The sequence below is a fragment of the Neophocaena asiaeorientalis genome, unplaced genomic scaffold, assembly GCF_003031525.2.
Source record: "Neophocaena asiaeorientalis asiaeorientalis breed wild unplaced genomic scaffold, Neophocaena_asiaeorientalis_V1.1 scaffold16, whole genome shotgun sequence".
NCBI classification, from domain to species: domain Eukaryota; kingdom Metazoa; phylum Chordata; class Mammalia; order Artiodactyla; family Phocoenidae; genus Neophocaena; species Neophocaena asiaeorientalis.
The window spans coordinates 1,791,233-1,814,447 of record NW_020175446.1 but is presented as its reverse complement, the minus strand read 5'-3'; the positions used below and the strand labels follow the sequence as shown (position 1 = coordinate 1,814,447).

General features: G+C 40.0%; 1 protein-coding gene across 1 annotated transcript in view; it reads left to right on the top strand.

Moving 5' to 3' along the window:
- Positions 1–23,215, top strand: part of CSMD1 (CUB and Sushi multiple domains 1) — a 1,745,896-nt gene that overhangs the window by 887,112 nt on the left and 835,569 nt on the right. The window lies entirely within an intron of this gene.

Genomic DNA, 23,215 nt, shown 5'->3' with positions numbered 1-23,215 from the left:
GAGCAGCTCTAGCTGTGTCTATAAGTACAACTAAAAAGGGAGAATTCGAAGAATAAATGTTTAAAGACTTAAGGTATACTTTAAATTATGTCGTTTGTTATGGGTTGAACTGGATTTTTTTTGGTTTTATTTTTTCAATTTCTTAGCATTTTAAAAGCTGCAGCTGTTATCTATTTCAGGTCTTGAACAGTAAGGAAACTTGACAATATGTGTGTTCAAATTAAGTTGGGATAGAGGAAATGTTGGCTGTTTATGCATTGGTGGAGGAGATGAAATGAATGATTCTGAATATCTCTATAGGTTTAAGTCTGTATTTCAGTACAAAGACTAAAGGATAAAAATATCAAACCTGACAAATGTCATAAACTGTTTTACGTTTTAAACCAATTAGCAACATTGAATTTTATTTTCCAAGACTCAAAACTCAAAGCAGAGGATTCATATTTATAGTTTAAGTCATTTCCTTTCGTTAGTTTTATTGTTCTTATGTTAAATGCTACTTCAGTTAAAAGAAAAATAACCACTGCCTCTGTGATCTTTGTTTTTCATTTCATTGATCTGAGCAATACTTTTAGATCAGGCAAGCTTACCCTTTTGCTTATTTCATGTTATACAATTTAAAGACTCAAGGATTGGTTTATGTTATTATCTATCTACCTTTTTGTAACATCAGAGTTAGTGGAAACAGATACCAAACTGAAAGCTGAATGTCCTGGATTTTGCTCCAAGTTCTGTCCCAAACCTTCCTTGTGACCTTGGATAAATCATTGAACTGCTTGTATAAAAAGGGGCTATCCTAAATGAGCTTTTAAATCAATTCACTCAACATCTACTGAGTGCCTTTCTCTGTGTATCACTGTAGGAGATTCAGTGATGCAACACCCTCCTAGCTCTAAAGTCACCTTGTTTGGGTTTCCGGAAAATCATTGCCATGCAAAACTACATGGTGACGGTTTCTCGGAAATTCAGGGACTCATGGTAAAGGCCTTATTTGTGAGAGATTCTAGAGATGATGGGCGTCACCTGGATGGTGAGGTGTCGGGCTGGGGGAGAGAAAAAAAAAGTAGGCATATCGGAGGATGATTGTAGACTCCACAGTCAAGGTTGGCTTTCGCCAAACAAATGCCGTTTATGTAGGAAAGGAAACTCAGATGTCCATATCCAAGTCTGAAAGAAAAATAGGAATGCTGAACACAGATGCCAGTCCCGGTGGCGCAGAGCCTCGCAGGAGGCCTCACGGCACATTCCCACACCACGTGACCGCCTTGAGCAGGGAGACCTCCTTCAGTTCACGTGTCTTCAGTAAGCGGTCCCCAGGAGAGAGGCAATGTTACTTGACTTGGTTTTGCCTGTGTCTTCTTTTCTCATCCCCGCTGGTTTCTTTTGCGTCCTCTCCTCCCCTCTGTTTTATCTCCATCGGTCCTTTCCCCCAACACGGGTCCCCTTCAACTTCAATACCAGACTCAGAAAAATGTGCTCGGACGGGGTCTTGAATCTGCTAAAATTGCCATCTGTCGGAAATGCCAGGTGAGGCCACAGCAACCTGCGGGGCCTGATCGCAACAACTCACAATCGTGACTTAGAGAATATTGTCGTGGCAGCCAGAGAAATGGCCCTGTGTCTTCCTGGTGTTTGGATTCAGACTGGAAGACGTTTTCCAGCTGTCTGAAATCTCCCCGTATTTGCCAGGATACCAAGATCAATGATCCAGCAGCAGTTGGGAAGAATTGGGTAGTTGATGGAAAAGCTGTCCGTGGGACTTTGACCCTGGGTGCCTTCTGGTCTGATAAACTGGGTTACCTGTTGGTTCATCATGATTTCTCTGTTTCGACAGCCATTATCAGAGAGTTGTACTGATCATTATATTCTCCTGATGACTGAGAGGCACAAAGGGTGAGAGATGGCAAAGCTGAGAGAGCGCTGGCAGAGGTGCAGCTGGATCTGCAGGCCCCTGAACCCAAACTGTGTTTCCTTTTTACTGTAAGACCGTCCCCCCAATGGAAGAACCCAGGTCTGAGCTTAATGGCCTGTCAGGAAGTTCCCTCTTCTCTGTTTCAGGACTGCACTTTGGATCCTGAAGCCTTGGGCAGACAACCACCGTAGGGGAGATGGGCCACTTGAGAAGCCATTTAGCACACACGCTGCATCGGGAGAGTCAGGGACAGCAGGGACAAGGTCAGGGATGACACTGAGTGTTTATCACAATTAGAAAGATCCTGACATGGCATAGGACCCCTATTCAACAGAAGGCTCTCCAGTGGAGGCAGAAAAGGAAAAGATGGTTTTCCTAAATCAGTACTGCAACACACACGGGCACATTTACGACACAAAACAGGATCACTTGAGTTACCTTCTCAGATTTATACAAATGCGTAATAGGGCTTATCTTCAAGACGATTATTTAACCGTAACTTTCAAGTGACTGCCTCTGACATGCTTCATGGTCTAAACTGGTACATTTAAAAGATTTACCCATCGCCGAATTGCAAGAAAAATACTAAGTGGCCGTGTAGGTGGATGCACCTCCTTTCAGGCACAAGGTTACACGGCAGCGGCAGTAGGACAGTGCTAATGGTGTGAGTAGAGAGAGGGCACACACACGTATAATTTTCCAATAATCTATTTTTAAAAGACAGACTATACAAGCAAGGGCACTCTGAGAAGAAGCTACTTGGGAAATTGTTAAGAACAATAATAGGATTAGCCTTATTTTCATTTCATTTGGAGTAAAATTACCAACTCAGCTATGTTTTATGTAAGGGTTGCCATGGCTACAGCAGAGGCAGTCTAAAAGCGGTGGATGATGTAAAGTCCCAAAATTATCCATGTATTAAACGTGGCCGGGGTGTCATCACTTAAGCCTAATCGACTCTGTGTACATCAGATGAGGCTGAATTTGTTTTTAACTCATCAGGTTCTAATTTTAGATAGGTTGGCCTCTTACCAATACCCTCCTTTAAGAGGGAGCTGTCATGCCTAGTTGTCTTTGCAACGTGGTCCAGTAATTACGGTTTTTTCCTGCAGTTAAAAACCTGGTTAACAGTAAAGCTAGCCACACATTCTTACTTTCTGAAGTGATTTGATGGGGTAGCATCTAACTCCTAATTCTGGAAGTATCAAGAAGGCAGAAAATTGATTTTATTTCAGAGTTAAGTTACTAAGGTTTCTAAATTAAGACACGATGATTAAAGGGATGTTCCTAAGAACATCACAGAGTCTTGACGAGAAACGAGGAAGAGAGCATTTGCTATCTTCAAAACATGCACTCATATTTGGGAATAATTATCTATCCCATTTCATGGCAGGGAGTGTGTGTATAGGGTAGAAGGAAAGAAAACAAGGGCTAATAAACGTGTTTAAAATATGCCCCAAAACTTACTTAAATGCATCAGTTTCTTAAAAAGCTTCAGTGACTGAGCCATGGGTCATCGGAATAAAACCCGAAGGCCTTAGCATGGCATTCAAGGCTTTTCAGAGCTTGGCCCACCGTGCCCTCTAGTATGGCCTTCTCCTCTGCCCGGCAAGCACCCCTCACTTGCACCCCTGTCTTCACCATAGCACGTTTGTGTCTCTTGCACGCTTGTTCAGGAGCCAGCCTCCACAGGGAAGGCCCACGTGGCCCAATTTAACCAACATTAAATTGACATATGGATGGTAGAACATTCGAAGAAGTACCACCAGTGGGGCAGACAGTTATATATCTGCCTCCCTGGAAAACCTCAGTGATCATCAATGCAAGAATGCTTCTTGGCTGATTTAGATTAGAGCTGACTTCTTATAGCAATAGAAAATCTGTTACTTTATGATATTTTTTAAGGCTTAAGTTCAATCATTCACTAACCAACATGACTCTACCCCTTTGCCTGTCTGGGTGATGCAAGATTACATATAAGAGAGCAAAAAGTAATTTTGTAACAAATACACTTTATTTTGTTCCCATTAACCAGGCACAACTTCACCATTAAACGAATCTAATCAGTGACTTGCTGAAGCCAAAACAGAACTTGAGAGGAACTGGCGAAGCTGAGTGAGCTTCAGAGAACCCTTGAAGGGTCAGTTAACGCCTATGATGTTTATCCAGCTTGTCACTTAATTGATAACTAACTTGGTGTATATTTCATTTCTAACGAGGACGGATTATTGAGGCACACACAGAGCAGAGACGCCCTAAAATCAGTCCTTCTGTTCACCTGCCCAGGGTACCAGAAAGGAAACCCCTTCCGCTCCCTCCTCGTTTTGTTAACTATTCATTTTAAAATCATTTCACAGAGAACTTGTAAAACCAGCTCAGAGAGTTGGTATATCACCCAGCCCAGCTTCCCTTAACAGTCACGTCTTCTACAGCCCTAGTGTCATCGTGGAAACCAAGAAATTAACACTGGTGCTGACTAACTTACAGACCTGATCTGTTTCCCTGCTGCCCTTTTTCTGCTCCAGAACTCGGTCCAGGGACCTGCACGGCCCTGAATTCCGTCTCTTCCGCCACCTCCGCGGGGCGACTGTTTCCAGTTTTTCCGTTTCCGTACCCTTCACCCCCCTCATGTTAACAGTACAGTCTGGTCACACTCTTTTTGAAAGACGATGGCGTTTTTCAGGCCTGAGGAGGACGGGGCCATAAAGCATGGCCCCGTGACCACCAACTGAAATAATTGGTTTCCTTTCTTTTATGTTTTCCATTTTAAATTTAATAATTACGTTGTACAAACCTATTGGAATGTTCGCACCTCAGCATTTTCTGTGGAGCAAGCATAACATAAACAAATATCGTAGGTGTGTATGTGTGTATATATATGTATACAACAGTGTATGAATTTCTACTTTTCTTGAACCTCTACATACTATGCAGAGGCCTAAGGCCATAATTAATATGATATTATTACAGCCCCTTTCCTAAACCCCTCTTGTACTCAAAATATCTTTCTCTAAAAATTTCTTTGAATAATATATTACTCTAAGAAAACCTTACACTGAATAATAATATTCAATAAGTATTGCTATGTGCCAGGCAAATGTAATCAGTTGCCACTTCTTGAGATACTATTATCCCCATTTTATAGGCGAGAAAAATGAACTCAGAGAAGGTTAAATATCTCACCACACAGCTGCCAGGTGGCAGAGCAGGGACTGAAACAGAGACAGCCCCAAGCTATATTTCTTCCTTTATTTAAATATATCAAGATGATATTTCTTTACTGTTTTTAAGTCAGGAAAATAAAAGTAAATAAAATACTTTCATTAAAATTTTTATTATTAAAAATTAAAGAAGTATGTTACACTCCAGTATTATCCCAGAATGACTGCAATTCTGTCTGGCCTCATTGGACACCAAGGGAAGCGTGAGGCCGCTTCAAGTCGAGATCTGGTCCTGTTACTCCATGGTGGAGACATCGTGACCCCTTCTTTTACAGTCTTCTTTTTCTGTGTTATTAGGTGTAAGGTAAGGTAATAAATCTTAACTTACTTGTCACGTATAGTTGTGAGTATAAATACAATAATGGATGTTATAAGTCTTCTAGAAGGGGGCATATCGTAAAGACATTGCCAACAGTGTAAATGTTAAGGCTTCCCATCTACAACTTTGACTTATTTACATGAGAGGTGGTGGGAAAATAATGACCAGCCCCAGTCATCCCAAACCCTCCAAACTCAATAGGGAAATTTGTCTGATCACAGCCAAGTCTGTGCAACGGGGAATTTGTGACCTGGTCTGAGACATTCTTTCCCTCGCACCGTCCAGATGACACTTGCGTTACCTTCGTGATTAGGTGACACCCCCTGTCCACAAGGCCTACGCAAACCCCCTTTCCGTTCTCTCCCTCTCCCGTTGGCAGCTAGCTGCCTGAGGACTCTTTATCCCAACAGACAGCAAAGGAATCACTGGAAACAGTGCGGCTGAGCCAAGCAGGCAAGGCTGTGTTTCAAAAAGCTTCCGATCAGGTGTACTTTTCAAGGCACTTATTTCCCTCCGTTTTCACCTGAAATGTACCGTCTGTAGTAGGTGCTGAAGGAAGAGTCTTTCTTGCTGGAAGTTGCCTTGAGGAGGAAAGGAGGCTGTCTCTGATGGGCCGGGAGAAACTCCTGCCTATTTTCAATCTCCCACGTCCTCTATCCCCAGTTCACGACCAGGCAAACATATACCCCAGGTGAAGACTTCCGTGCCCTGCAATCTCCCTCCTAAGGATTGTCATGGGTTTCTTAGTAGGTACCCTGGTGCCATTTCATTGCCCAGAAGTGTCTCATTTCCATATTTCTTCGCAGATGTCTGAGATACCATCAGAGTAGGTCATCTTAGATAGCTTTCATTTTGGCTGAAATCAGTATTTAGAATTTCAAATATATACAGTTGATGAAGTTAAACTATGTTCATCAATAAATATTTTGAACATAGGAAATTTATATGATTTATTTAATGGTGGTAGCTGTGGATAAAATGTGGTATTTTACACCAGGACTACATGCAAAAAGACCAGACCAAAGGATGACGAAGAGAAAAAAAAAAAAAAACTTCCTGGTCCCTAAAGATGGAACTGATTAGAGAGTCCCAGAGTGTGGTTCTTTACCAAGTCAGGGCAGATACCACACGTCAGAAACCTCAACTCTGCTGTGATATTTCTCCTGTCATAGGAAAGCCCAACCACTTCACCTGATGTTACTGAAGATTACGTTTCCTGTAAATTATCAGTGTTACAGGCAGTGGGAAAAATTTCCCCTCTAGGAATATAAATTCATTTCACACAATACAATATATTTGTGTTTTGTTCTTGTTTTTGTTTTTTTATAGTCACACCTCTCTCTTTTTGTATGTGGTCTTTTCCAGAAAGCAAAATTACACTTAAATTAACACTTTTAAATAAATTTCCCTTTTAAAAACACACTGCCTTTTAAGAGGCCATTGTGCCAACTCGATTTTAGCCATCCTCTGATAATGCTGGCGGGCTTTCATTTATTCTCCAAATCAGCCGGATGTGTACGTCATGGTATTCCAGCTGTACGCTTTGATATCTTCATTTAAACTTTCTCCCCAAACTCTGAATATCTAATTTTCCCTTTCTTCTTAAAGTTTGTACAGTTTCATGGAGGACTGGTTAGGAGAATAAGGTAATTTTGTACAGTCTAATTCGTCTCTGACAGATGTGATAATTTATTACTCGGGTTTCATCCTGTGGGCACATGCCATGTGAGCTTGGTGAGTCCTGTCTGTGAGCAGTGGCTAGAAACAGGAACGTTTCCCATCTTTGGACTTTAATAAACACAAGAGCTTAAGTCACTCTGATTTGAAACCCTTTAGACAATTATAGCCCATCATTTCTTTAAAAATGTATATATCCTGGAGGGTTTTATTTTTGTGAATTATAAATGTTAGAATAGCTGGAACTTGGGAAATCTCCTAATGTGATCCCTTTATTGGTTGGATAAGGGAACTGCATCCTAGAAAGATCACGTGCCTTGCCCTACAGTTTGGGGTTAGTGGCTAGGAGAGAAGCCAGGTCCCCTCATCAGAGCTGGACCTGCCGTCCTGTGAGGCTGTTCTCATCTGGCTGGGGCAGGGGTGGCCTGTGACCTCGAATTTTCCCATCTTCTTTCCCTAAGCAGGCAGCTTGGAATAGTAGCTAAACCAAGCCTACTGATTCAGACACGGGATCTAGCCATGGTTTTGCAGCTTGTGAGCTTGATGGCACAGAGTGGGTTTCCTCTAAGTCCCAGACCCCTGTCTGTAAGATGGAAATGGCCCTGACAGGACCTCAGAGGCTTGTGAAATGGAGCAAATGAGGAGTTGCTTGTGAAGCGCTCAGCAGAAGGCCTGCAACGTACAGGATTTCTGTAACTAGCTGCGTGTTTGTTGCTCTAAGAAACAGTGCCATAGAGACTTCAGAATCCTACCTTAGAATACAACAGTAACCTGTTGAAGTTAAAATCTTTCTTTAAAAAAAAACCCCACAATTTTGTTTTTAACCTGTATTTAGTTTTAAAAGGCTATTTTCAGCAAATAACCTTCAATATTTTAATTATAAAAGCATCATTTCTTTTATGCTGAACTTTTCAAACCTGTGTCTTATCTTTGCTATGCACCTCTGTGCAAATAAAACTGCAGTCATAATATTGCTTTGATAGGAGAGTTAGAACCAAATGCTGACGCCTGTTTGTGTTTTGGCAATGTTGTTCCACCACAGTAAATCATTTTTAGCGTTCAGGGATATTGTCCATACGCACCATTCAATTTTTTGAAAATCCAAATACTATATATATCCAGGTCATTATACTATTTTTTTTTTTTTTTTACTATTTTTTTATATAAATGTATTTACTTATTTTTGGCTGCGTAGGGTCTTCATTGCTGCTTGCAGGCTTTCTCTAGTTGCGGCGAGCATGGGCTACTGTTCGTTGCGGTGCGCGGGCTTCTCATTGCGGTGGCTTCTCTTGTTGCGGAGCACGGGCTCTAGGCATGCAGGCTTTAGTAGCTGTGGAATGCGAGCTCAGTAGTTGTGGCTCGCGGGCTCTAGAGCGCAGGCTCAGTAGTTGTGGCGCACGGGCTTAGTTGCTCTGTGGCATGTGGGATCTTCCGGAACAGGGTTCCAACCCGTGTCCCCTGCATTGGCACGCGGATTCTTAACCCCTATGCCACCAGGGAAGTCCCCAGGTCATCATACTACTAAAAGTCTACAACTTAGTAAAAATATAGTGTGAGAACCATAGAATTTGTACCGAAGTACATATGTATCTATTTAGCAAACTTTTTCAAGGGCGTAACATGTGCCTGAAATGGTGATATATGCTAGTCCAATGCTTCTTAAATTTATTGTGTGTAGGAATCACCCGGGATCTTCTTTCGATGCAGATTACGACTCAGGAGATCTGAGGAAGGTACCGAGATTCTGCATTTCAACAAGTTCCTGGGTGATGTGGGTGTCCCTGGTCTGTGGACCAGGCCAAGAAGTGAGGGTCTAGGGTGCTTGTGGGTGGTTCAGAGAGTGGACAGTAAGATAATTGCAATAATAACTAATTAAGTTTCAAGTATACAATACAGTATTATTAACTCTAGTCATCGTAGTGTATATTGGGATCCTCAGAACTTATCTTACAACTGGACGTTTGTACCCTTTGACCAAATCTCCCTGTTTCCCTTACTCTCAGCCCCTGGCAGCCACCATTCTACTGTCTGGTTATATGAGTTCTACTTGTTTTTTTAATTTAGATTCTACATTTAAGTAAGATCATGCAATATTTGTCTTTCTCTGACTTATTTCACTTAGTATAATACCCTCCAGGTCCATCCATGTTGTCACAAATGGTAGGATTTCCTTCTTTATTATGGCTGAGTAATAGTCCTGTGTGTGTGTGTGTGTGTGTGTGTGTGTGTGTATCACATTTTCTCTATCCATTTGTCCATAGGTGGATACTTAGGTTGGTTCCATATCTTGGCCATTGTGAATCACGTTGCAACAAGCACAGAAATGCAGATATCTCTTTGAGATACGGATTTCATTTCTTTTGGTCTTATACCCAGAATTAGGATTGCTGGATCATATGCTAGTTCTATTTTTAATTTTTTGAGGAGCCTCCATACTGTTTTCCATTGCTAAGAGCAGAGATCTTAAGAGTTCTCACCACAAAACAAAACAAACCTGTGTACCATGATGGATATGTTCATTACCTTGATTTCAGTAAATGCTGTAGTTTTTAGTGTATATGTGTATCAAAGCATCATATTGTACATGTTCACCCTATACAGTTTTGACAATTATACCTCAATAGGTGGAGGTAAAAGTATTATTACCAATAATCATTTCAAGTTTCCTTGAAAAGTGAAAACTTTTTAGTAGTTATATTTCAGAGTATGATAATATAAGCTCTCTGGTTTTTGTTGAAATATATCTTATAATTTTGTAATGGGCTGCTGGTGCAAAATGGGGCAGATTCAGAAAGATTGGGTTCAGCATTTAGTTTCCAATTTGGGCTTCACATCAGAACTGCCTGGGTGCCACTCCTCAGAGATTCCAGTTTAATTAGCTGAACCAGCTCAGCTGTGGCGCTGACTGCTGGGACTGAGAGAGAGGGTCAGAAGAGAAAGAAACACGGTATTTCAGTGGCTTCCAAATGTTTTCAGCAGTATTAGCATGTTTCCAGTCTATTAATAGTTGTACATTGAAAATAAAATTGTTTTGAACTCTTTTGGAGGACATTGGGCTAAAAAGTTAAACAGGTCCCTTTGCCAAAGATTCTCAGTCTTTTAATACCTTACTGGGCAACGTGGCTCAGAGGTCAGTTAGAGGAGGTTGCAATTCACCAAACATATGTAACTATGAAGCGCTCATCTTTGGTGGGATATAGATTAAAACCTGGGACTATGGGCTCAGGAAAGGCTGTGCTTTTCTTGATATATTACAGGTACTGTCCTGATCTGAGTCCTGGCAACATTTACATTCCATTTTGCACTTGAAGCTGATAGTGACTTTATTCCAACTTGCTGTTTCTTCTAGCCATGGCTTCAGTCCCTTTTCTCCATCTGCAGAATCTTCTGTTCTGCTGTGTCAGCGAAGTCCATAGTTATTCAGCTCAGATTGGTGAAAGAGAGTTGGCCTTGGAGTGAGAGAGATTATGGGTTAAGATTTGTGTTTTTCCTCTCTGTAGCTGGGTAATTTGGATTAGTTATTCAAACTCCCAGAGTTTTTGTTTCCCGACTGTAAAATGAGGTTAATGATACTTATCTTGCTGGGTGAAGATTAAAATATAGGTCAGAAACCTATCGCTGTCTGTGGTACAGAGATGCTCAGTAAACTATCCATCCTAATTATCAAGCTGTGTATGAAACATGACAAATGAGCAATCAGAGAGAGATCGCTCATAAATAAAAGAGAGCAAAGTTTGAAGCAAGAGAAATTATTACCCAGTGAGGTCATCAAAGAACATTTCACAGAGAAGCTGGGATTTGACACAGACCCAGAGAACAGAAAGGGTCTGGGCACAAAATTTGTGGGGCTATTTTAGACACAGCATGTGCAAAATGAAAACTACAGATATGGCAAAGCACAGGAGATAGTCGATGATATGAGCGAAAGCAATCCATTTTTTCCACAGAACAATAAGAAATAACTTAAAATATTTGATGGCAAGCCCTATGTTTTCTTTTTTTTAAAATTTTTATCGGAGTATAGTTGCTTTACAATGTTGTGTTAGTTTCCACTGTACAGCAAACTGAGTCAGCTATACGTATACATATATCTCCTCTTTTTTGGATTTCCTTCCCATTTAGGTCACCACAGAGCATTGAGTAGATTCGCCTGTGCTATACAGTAGGTTCTCATTAGTTATCTATTTTATACATAGTATCAATAGTGTATATATGTCAATCCCAATATCCCAATTCATCCCAGCCCCCTTCCCCCTTGGTATCCATATGTGAGAGGGTGTGGAGAAAAGGGAACCCTCCTGCAGTGTTGGTGGGAATGTAAATTGATACAGCCACTATGGAGATTCCTTAAAAAGCCAAAAATAGAACTACCATATGACCCAGAAATCCCGCTCCTAGGCATATACCCAGAGGAAAACATAATTCAAAAGGACACATGCACCCCAGTGTTCATTGCAGCACTATTTACAACAGCCAGGTCATGGAAGCAATCTAAATGTCCATCAGCAGAGGAATGGATAAAGAAGATGTCGTACATATATACAATGGAATATTTCTCAGCCATAAAAAAGAACAAGTTGGGTCATTTGTAGAGGCGTGGATGGACCTAGAGACTGTTATGCAGAGTGAAGTATGTCAGAAAGAGAAAAACAAATATTGTATATTAACACATATATGTGGAATCTAGAAAAATGGTATGGATTATCTTATCTGCAAAGCCCTATTGTTTCTTGATAAAATGTTTATTGTATTCCTAATATCTGCTAATATAAGAAAAACACTGCTTCAGGAAAATAAAGGTGATTTTGATGTATTTAAACAAGTACAAATTTCTGTGAGCAGGACACATAGAATTTATAAGACTGTATGATCACAGGGATAGAAAGAGAAAGGAAAATAATGGAGCTATTGAAAGCCAGAAAAGTCTGGCAGTGGACTTTGCAAATGGCAATGCAGAGATATTCCAACTTTCCACTTAAGCTTGAAACTTATTAAAAAGTCTGCAAATCACAAATGCTGGAGAGGGTGTGGAAAAAAGGGAACCCTCCTACACTGTTCAGTGGCAATGTAAATTGGTGCAGCCACTATGGAAAACAGTATGGACATTCCTTAAAAAACTAAAAATAGAGCTAACATATGATCCTGCAATCCCACCCTTGGGCATACATCTGGAGAAAACTCTAATTCAAAAAGACACATGAACCCCAATATTCATAGCAGCACTATTTACAGTAGCCAGACATGGAAACAACCTAAATGACCGTCGACAGATGAATGGATAAAGAAGATATGGTCCATATTTATACACAATGGAATACTACTCAGCCATAAAAAAGGATGAAATAATGCCACCTGCAGCAACATGGATGGACCTAGAGATTATCATACTAAGTGAAGTAAGTCAGAGAAAGACAAATCCCGTATGGTATCACTTATATGTGGAATCTAAAATATGATACAAATGAACTTATTTACAAAACAAACAGACTCACAGACATAGAAAACAAACTTATGATTGCCAAAGGGAAAAGGGGGTGGGAAGGGATAAATTGGGAGCTTGCGATTAGAAGATACAAACTACCATATATAAAATAGATAAGCAACAAAATCCTGCTGTATAGCACAGGGAACTATAGTCAGTATCCTATAATAAAGCATAATGGACAAAATATAGAAAGAATGTGTATATGTATATATACATTCTTTTTTATATTTTATATATGTATACATCTCTGAATCACGTTGCTGTACACCAGAAACTAACGCAACATTGTAAATCAACTATACATACTTCAGTTCAAAAATTCAAATGTCCAAGACTCATGGCTGGGAAGTTAGGGGGTGTTGGGCTGTGTTCAGGGGTCTCCATTTTAATCAGTGCTCTAGAAGAGTTTCAAGGAACTCAACTTTTAGAAACGTGGGGATGACTTACAAAGAAACCCTGATGCTCTCAAGCTAGAACAAGGGAAGTTTCAGGGGCCTTTCCAACTCGCCTCTTCCTCTTGCTGTTGCAGAGTACCAGGATGGTTCAAAATGGAAATGCTTTTGGAAAATCTTCTAAGGCAGCTGGTCCGGAATGAGCTGAGGGATCCAGCTCATTTCAGCTTGTAGCTCCCAGCTGTGTGATCCTGAATTTTAGAGGGGGCCCTTGGTAGAAGGAAATAGGAAAGGAATCAGAAGTTCAAGAGACAGCAAAGAGCCCCCGGGGGAGCATCTGACTTAAGAATATAAGAGGGAAACTTTTAGGCTAGAGTGAGTAAAGAAGAAAAATCTTGTAGCTTATGCAAAATGGTTTGAGATGTTCCAAGGAGGAAAGCGTGACGAATTGGAAAAGAAGAAGGATCTGGGGGCCAGACAGATGCAGGGAAAGATCTCAGCGTTGAGGAAGTAATTCTCAGAGGCGGAGGTGAGATTTCTACTGTCTCCCTTGCAGAGCTTTTGTGTGTCTACAGATAGTGTTGTGAAGAGGTTCAAGTACTAGGAGGCCACCACTCCATACAGGAAAACTGTCGGTATTCAGAGGGAAAGCAAGCAAGTAAATGACGTGCACATTTTCTTTAGCTGTTAAACCATTTGCAGTGGGTAGTTTTTAAGCAGCAGTGCCGTTCAAAAATGTGTGTGTGTGTGAGTGTGTGTGTGTGTGTGTGTATACATGTGTGTTAGACCAGGCAAGAAGGTATGCATATATTTACTTTCTACTAAAAAAGAAAAGAAAAAACAGTGTAACATGTAACCCTAATGAATGGAAACAGATATGCCTGCAAGAAAAATCATTTATTCTCAGCAAATGTGCCCTGTACGCGCTGGGGGAATATCCTAAAGCATAAAACAGGAATTTAATTTATAACCCATTGGTGCTTCTTTGGTACTTTCTAATTTACCACCAGCTGTGGGAAGGGACAGGGAGGTTCCTTTGACATCCATCCCTCCATACCGTGAAATCTGGAGGAGTCCAGGATCTATGGTATGATTTTTCATGACAAGTCACACCTGAGTAACATAAAAGCTATGCTGTTTTGAAAGCTAAGAACATGAACACAGTAAGAAAAATGCGGTCAGAGCAACCACGCAAGGTCAGTTATTATTTCTAAATCTGGATAATCCACCTCTTGCCCATCATCACCAGATTCTAATTTGTGTTATTTTTGCAGAGTTACCATGAATTAAACTAAAACCCGAAATCAAGTACTGATTTTCTAAACATTGATTCAAGTTTTCTCTTTCTCTCTTGCTTTCTCTTTTTCTTTTGTGTACGCCGTCTAACACACACATGGACGAACATTTGTATATGTGGGGGCACATGCTATAAATGCTGAGCCCAGAACCAAGAAAATACATTGGTTTTTTGGGAAAGAAAATTGGCAGCCTGTTCAAATCGAGCTCTAGTTATATTTTTCTTCTCTTTAACTAAAAAAAAAAAAAAAAAAAAAAAAAAATCAAAGTGTTATACTTGGCTATAGCAATTTTTTTTTCTTAATGTACCTACTTGAAAAATCATAATATTGTATTTAAGGGTGCTAGGATTCAAAAAACTATAGTCATTATTTAATGCCATATTCCATTATAGGAACATATATTAATGTGTCTCTGTCTAGCTTTATCATCTTATAACCAAAGGTACTAACCGATTGAAACTAGATATTCCAAACTGGAAAACAGCTACTCAGTCAGCAGGCCTGGAATCCCAGCCCCACCATTTATCAAGCTTTGTCTTCCTGGGCTGATCACTCCCCTCTCTAAGGCCCGTTTCTTTACCTGCGAAGTGGAATTTCCCAGGTGGTTGTGGGGCTAGAGGACGGAGGATGCTCAGGGCTCGGCTCAGCCCTTGGCCCTGGGAGTGCTGTGGTCATGATGGTTGCTGTCACTGTTGCTATCAGAGCATCTTCCCGCTGCTCCTTCCTCTTCCCTTCTTTCTCCATTTTCCTACCATCGGCTTCTCCCAGATGGGAGGCGGAACATCTTCCTCCAGGTGTGCATGATTCCCTCTGCTCTCCATCCTCGGAGGCATCGCGGTATGGTGCGCTGGCATCTGGCCTCTCTGACAGCACCTTGCCCCGCAGACTTTAATAGGATCTTTTTAAAAAGTAGTGCTTCGGGCTTCCCTGGTGGCGCAGTGTTTGAGAGTCCGCCTGCCGATGCAGGGGACACGGGTTCGTGCCCCGGTCCGGGAGGATCCCACATGCCGCGGAGCGGCTGGGCCCGTGAGTCGTGGCCGCTGAGCCTGCGCGTCCGGAGCCTGTGCTCCGCAACGGGAGAGGCCACAACAGTGAGAGGCCCGCGTACTGCAAAAAATAAAAATAAAGCAAATCTAAGAGCCATGTCTCCTGCTCTCTCTCTCCCTTTAGCCTTCGTAGGCATCCTCAACTTTTCATCAATATTCCTCTCGCACCTTGTAGTAGCAATCAAAATCAAATAATACTTGCCTGGCACCCCTGACACAATATTCAGAACACGTTAGAAGATATTGCAGTCTGCTCCAAGAGAAGATGTCCTACATTTCCTGACCTAAAACACAATATCAATCACTGAGATTTTGCGGTACCTGTGTCTGTGTGTGCTTCACCCCGACCGGAGTTGTAAAGTCTGATGAGAGACAAGGGTACCATATTTAAATGGGTAAAGTAGAGCTGTGTGATGTTGCTCTGTGTTGCCCACGTACTGCTGTGTACACCTGGAAAGACATCACGTGGCCCAGGTGTTACACAATATTATTTTTCTTCTTCTCATCTTCTAATTGCTGTAAAGCCCACGCTTCTAGGAGACAGTTTAAAAGCAGTGGAACCTGTGGTTTGCAATCAAATGCGTATTATGACGCTAATTCCCCATCCAGTCACCGTTCCCTTATTGTGTTCCTTTCATTACAGCTAATGGGAGCATTGGGAAGGTGATCAAGAGTAGACTAGACCTCAGTAAATAAAGGATGTCCCCCAAAAGGGAAGCTGCTTTCCCTTAAAAGCATCAGTACTATGACACACTCGTGTTATATACTGGGGATACATCTTTTATACCAATATCAGAGCGTTCAATTAGTGGTAATTAGAGCCCAGCTGGGCAAGAGCCATTTCGCTACCACTGCGAAGAGGGTGAGCAAGGAGACAATACTTTTCATTCAAATAATTACTTTCCCACAAATATGCCTAATTCTATTCATTAGCCCCTAGGAGGATCTATGTTTTTCAAACCCTTTACCAAATTGCGTTGCTGCATTGCTGAGCGTATTGAAATATTTACAAATATGGACACATTCTTGACTTTCTTGCCATAATGTCTTTATAGGTAGGTGGATTCCAAGAGTACAAATAGAATATGCGTTGAATAAATCTATGAATTATAAACATTTTATAAATGAGAGGTAAAAAAGACTGAAGTAAAGAAAGAAGTGTGCAAACAGTTGGTGTTTTGGGGCATGTGAGGTTATGGGGCGGCTGAAGTTTTCCATGTTCAGTGATTACCAACTTACCCCAGCCCCCGGGGGTCCCAGGGTACAGGATTTGTCCCACTGATAATCACAGTTTTGCTGGAGATGAACTGTTTCTTCAGTAGAGAGGAGGCTTTTCTTGAGGGCAGATCTTGCCGTTCCTTTTGTTATTCCCATAGGGGGTTCTCAGTACTCAGTGGTTTGATGACAGATTTGGCTGATATAAAAATTCAAATTTACAGCCGCCTCATTCAGCACTTGTTCAAGTACTATGTGTTTTCTGGGGAAGCTACTGTATAAGGTGAACATAAGAGGCAGACGTCTGCGCAAGCTTTTGGTGCCATTATGTGGGTGAAATGGATCCAGAGATCCGTTACCATTCTTTTGTTTATTGAATTTATCCATAACCCGTGTTTACAAATTCCATTGCCTTGTTTGAGCAAAACACAGAATAATATAATGAAATAGAAAAGGAAAGCCAGGAGGGGTGAATTAATTAACTATAAATGGAGATGAATAGAATGGTAGAGACCAAAATTAATATTTAATTTTTAATTTCCAGGCATCTGTGGCAAAAAGAGGAAGTTGGTAATTTACCATACTCTCATTAGCAGCAAAGGGAAGTTTCCAAATTTCTCTCCGTTTTTTAGCATGAAATTTGAAAATAAAATTTAACCTGGGGCTTTATGCCTGGGTCCCAGAAGAATAAAAATATTTGATGTTCTGAACAGGAGAATGTGAAATTCAATAGCAGATTACCTGTGAGTGTCCATCAAAGTAATTTTTTTAAGTCAAGTGCGTGATACCCAAAACAATTCAGAGAAGAAGAAACACACACACACACACACACACACACACACACACACACACACACACACACCCCTTTATACATTTCTTGCTTCAGCAAGATTTATTTTCATTTTCTATTTTAGGTTGCTGTGCTGGGTACATATGGCAGGCAGGCTGTCCAGAAAGGAATGAGACATAATTTATCTTCAGGGAAGCCATGATCTAGTTGGATCATCTTGTAGGAATTACTTACTATAATAGGTAGAATGTGATAAGTAATCATAAGAAATGTAATGAATATTAGCTGTAATCTCAGAGGAACTAATAGATCATTTCAGTTTGAGAGCTCAGAATAAGTTTACTTGTGGAAGTTTCATCTTAGGATTTTGTAACATAGAAAATAGGGTGAAAACAACAAAACAAGTGGGAAAAAAGCAGACACAAAGATGACTGCAATCCCCTATAAGCCACTCCCAGTAGACCTACGAACACACATACCCTCACACCCTCAAATACATATTTCCTGATTCATTCATTGACCTTTAGTCTGGGTGATATGTAAAATACTGGCCAACTAATATAATTACCTTGCTATTAATTAAAATAGCAAGAAATGTGAAATTTTCATTTTGATATTGCAGAACATAATCTGTATTTAAGAGTTCTGTTTAAACCCGAGAGTGGCAGGAAGTGCCCATACAGATCATGAGGAACTGTTCACAGCAGATACAATAGTTTCTATCAACTGCTCTCCTCCTCTTTGAGAAATAAATCTCTTGACTAAGACGATCATATATTTAAACAATTTGGAAACTAAACATGCTTTTATGTGTCACTTTCCTTGGAGGATATGCATTTAATTATTTGCCCTGATCTCTTATGGGACACATTCCGTTTTTCAGTAAGCTTTATCTTTTGGTGTAAAATCAATAGAGAGTGTATAAAGCGGGTAATGAAGCCCCATCAATTAATAAAACTTTCATATTTATTGAGTAAGTATGACTGGGAACAAAACCCATGTACTTGCCAGTTCTTTCCTAAAATATTATTGGTTTGTTTATTTTTAATTGAAGTACAGTTGATTTACAGTGTTGCATTAGTTTCAGGTGTACAGCAAAGTGATTCAGTTATACATACAAATATATATTTTTTCAGATTCTTTTCCCTTAAAGGCTATTACAAAATATTGAGTACAATTCCCTGTGCTACAGAGTAGGTCCTCAGTGGTTATATATTTTATATATGGCAGTGTGTATATGTTAATCCCAAATTCCTAATTTATTCTTCCCCACTTACCCTTTGGTAACCACAAGTTTGTTTTCTATGTCTGTGAGTCTATTTATGTTTTGGAAAGAAGTTCATTGGAACCTTTTTTTTTCAGATTCCACATATAAGCAATATCATATGATGTTTGTCTTTCTCTGTCTGGCTTATTTCACTTAGTATGATAATCTCTAGGTCCATCCATATTGCTGCAAATTGCATTATTTCATTCTTTTTTATGGGTGAGTAATATTCCATTGTATAAATATACCACATCTTCTTTATCCATTCATCTGTTGTTGGACATTTAGGTTGCTTCCATGTCTTGGCTACTGTAAATAGTGCTGCAGTGAACATTGGGGTGCATGTATCCTTTCAAATTATGGTTTGATGATCCTGCAGTCCCACTCCTGGGCATGTATCTGGAGAAATCCTAGTAATATTTGGCTTTGACATAAATCTAGACTCTAAAATTATTTTTAAACAATAATATAAAAAGAAAGTTTTCTTAACATAGTGAAACAAGTAAGGACTTTGAGGTCAAACAAATCCCTGTTCAACCATTTAGGTAAGTGGTTAATGTAGCTCAAATTAATTCTGTTTTCTTCTCTATCTGGAGAGACCATCTACCTAGACCAAGATCGTTGATTAATTCATTCCATTTGAGTTTTTACATACCTTTTCTAGGCTGTGAGCAATGCCCTTGCCTTCATAGAGTCTGTAATCTACAAACATATGAAAAAGCAAATACCTAGAAATTATGAGAAAAGCCATGAATGAAGTGAAGTGGAAAAGGATAGTAGTAAAGACAATAGTCTGGTAAGACAGTGTTCCAAGTAGCAGGGAAAGCGTGAGATTTGGGGAGACACAAATGAAACAGGAAAGAATTAAAAGGAGATCCATTCAGGTGAGTGGCACCAGTGCTTGGAAGCAATTAGTCCAAATTTTCCAGACAAACAAAAGCTGAAGGGGTTCATCACACTAGACTGGCCCTACCAGAAATGTTATAGGAGGTCCTCAAGAAGAAACAAAAGGATACTGTGAGTAACAGGAAAACACGCGAAAGTATAAAACTCACTGTGAAAGTCAATTATACCTCAGTGACGCTGAGAAAAAGAAAGGAAGGCAATTGAAGTAAAAATCCTGCCTGTATATCCCCCTCTAATCTGGAGAAAGAAGATAAGCTGTTACATTTTAAGATCAGAAATAAATGTTTCACTTGTCGAATGGTTTAGAATATCGGTTCTGGGTGGTGAACATATCAGATGCAGGTCCCGGTGTTAACTCTGCTAATTGTTAGCTTTGTAACCAGGGTCGATGGACCGGAACATCTCCCACTCACACAAGAGTACTCACCTGCACTGGACACTTATTGCCATAGAAGCCCAGCCTCCACTCTTTTTTGGGCTCCGAATTCTCCCTACGTATGAGGGTTTGCAGTGAGTGGCCTCCAACACTAAATATGCAGTCTGACCATATTGAATGGTCCAAGGGTTTGCACATGACCCCAAAAAAAAATTCACAAGGGTACAGTTAAGTGATCCAAGAATTGAAATAAACGAACCACACAAAATGGAGTGTAAATACATCTTTCTCTCCTTCTCTCTCTCTCTCCATATTGTATATCTATGTATTAATGTATAAACTTGTTATAAATAAACTTATATAAACCTAAGTTTATATGTGATAATTTTATTTCATAGTAATATAATGACTTCACTAATTAACCACATATTTCAATGAAAACAAAAGTAAAGGTAAAATATTTGCCCAATTAGCATTTTTTTATAATTTATTACAGATTTTGGAATATTTACTATGGTAAATTATTTGTTTGTTTATTTTTGGCTGTGTTGGGTCTTCGTTGCTGCGCATGGGCTTTCTCTAGTTGTGGCGAACGGGGGCTACTCTTCGTTGCGGTGCGTGGGCTTCTCATTGCGGTGGCTTCTCTTGCTGCGGAGCACGGGCTGTGGGCGCGCGGGCTTCAGTAGTTGTGGCTCATGGGCTCTAGAGCGCAGGCTCAGTAGTTGTGGCACGTGGACTTAGTTGCTCTGCGGCATGTAGGATCTTCCCGGACCAGGGCTCAAACCCATGTCCCCTGCATTGGCCGGTGGATTCTTAACCACTGCACCACCAGGGAAGTCCCTTAATTAGATTTTTATAAGACTATTAAAGGCTCAAAAATATGATGACATAAACAATCCCCTATTCTAGGAGTTAATTTTTTTCTATTTAGAGAGGAGTTTGGCAAGAACGTGAAATATGTGTATACCATTATATTGAATGGTCCAAGGGTTTGCACATGACCCCAAAAAAAAATTCACAAGGGTACAGTTAAGTGATCCAAGAATTGAAATAAACGAACCACACAAAATGGAGTGTAAATACATCTTTCTCTCCTTCTCTCTCTCTCTCCATATTGTATATCTATGTATTAATGTATAAACTTGTTATAAATAAACTTATATAAACCTAAGTTTATATGTGATAATTTTATTTCATAGTAATATAATGACTTCACTAATTAACCACATATTTCAATGAAAACAAAAGTAAAGGTAAAATATTTGCCCAATTAGCATTTTTTTATAATTTATTACAGATTTTGGAATATTTACTATGGTAAATTATTTGTTTGTTTATTTTTGGCTGTGTTGGGTCTTCGTTGCTGCGCATGGGCTTTCTCTAGTTGTGGCGAACGGGGGCTACTCTTCGTTGCGGTGTGTGGGCTTCTCATTGCGGTGGCTTCTCTTGCTGCGGAGCACGGGCTGTGGGCGCGCGGGCTTCAGTAGTTGTGGCTCATGGGCTCTAGAGCGCAGGCTCAGTAGTTGTGGCACGTGGACTTAGTTGCTCTGCGGCATGTAGGATCTTCCCGGACCAGGGCTCAAACCCATGTCCCCTGCATTGGCCGGTGGATTCTTAACCACTGCACCACCAGGGAAGTCCCTTAATTAGATTTTTATAAGACTATTAAAGGCTCAAAAATATGATGACATAAACAATCCCCTATTCTAGGAGTTAATTTTTTTCTATTTAGAGAGGAGTTTGGCAAGAACGTGAAATATGTGTATACCATTTTATCCTAAATAGTAGTCCTAGAAATTATCCAAAGAAATTAATCCAAAACACTGACAAACAATTTATGGGCAAAAATATTCATTGTTATCTTACAATGACAAAAAGTATGCAGTGTGAATATGTAGGGTATAGAAAATCTATTTGTATAGAGATCAGAGATTTGGATGTCTTAGGAGCTTCAACGGCATGAGAGCAGATATAATGCTTCAAACCCTTCTGCCAGAGAAGGTGTTTCCTGAGACATTTTCATCATCTTTAAGACAACACTAAGAGTAGGGACTCATCAGGTTCTTGTGGAGAGTAAAGGAGTTGATAGAAGATCTTGGAGCAGTAGACTTTCAAGGACGTGTTGACCACAGTTGATGAAGGCGATCACGGTGGTAGTAAAAGTACATTGTAGTGATGTCATTATTTCTTATGCAAATCCTGTCTTGTTTTACTTGCCCTTAATGGATAATATTGATAAGATCAGTAGGAGCTTTTAATAGTATAATTTGACTTTATTCAACAAATGTGTATTAACTTTTCATGTGTTAGTCGCTTTGCTAGACCTTAGAGACAGATGCATTAATAAATAAAAGGGTAGAAAACCTTGCCCTGATGTGTTTCATGCTAATAAATAATATACAACTTGAAAGTAACTTAAGCATCTTTACCAGCCTGGTAATATTTACTTTTCTGGTTTAGTAATTAAAGAAGCATTGAGCATATGAGAAAAATTCATGAATTTACTCTGACAGGTAAGAGTAACCTAAAAAGATAAATTTTTAATAACAAAATCATGTTTAAAGTATTCATGAAACTGGCACATAAGTGACTGAAAATAAGCACGAGTCATTTCTTATTTAAGATTGTGGGTTGTGCATCTTTGCTATAGAATTTCTACCCTATAGTTGATGTTTTCTCTATTAGGTTCTTGCTAGTTTCAGGCAAAAATGTCTAGCACGTGAAGTGTAGGTTTCTATCAGTACATATTCAATAATTCTCCCACGTTCATTCTCATTATTTTTCATGTTAATGATTGGTAAAACACGCTGCAAATATCTGTGAAGCTGGTTCATTTCCATTAATATTGCCGCTAAGGAAAACACAGTATTGTTTTATTATTTACATAACAAAGGGCTTCAATAACTAGAACTTGTATATGAACAATATGGCGTTGAGTAAAAATAAAAATAGACAAGCAGTTTTCGAAAGTACGTTATCAGGGAATACTTCCGACTATGTGGCCACGATTTTCCCTCTTTTTTTAGTTTGCATATTATGAAGTGGGTGCCAACCATGACCTTTAAATCAATCATCTCCTGGACATTTCCTCAATCAGTACTATTAAGCACTGCTGTGAAGCCACAGGAGTTTTATTCCCGGGAACCCTGTATCCTAAGTCACATGAGGTGTGCAGCCTCTTTCAGGTAAAGGACGGGCCACCCTCCTGACATGGGAGAAGACATCACAGCGGCAGCCTGTGGCTGAAGAGCCTCCCTCCTCCCTCCTGCCCTGACAGTCATTCCCCTGTGATTTAGTGTTTTTAACTGAAT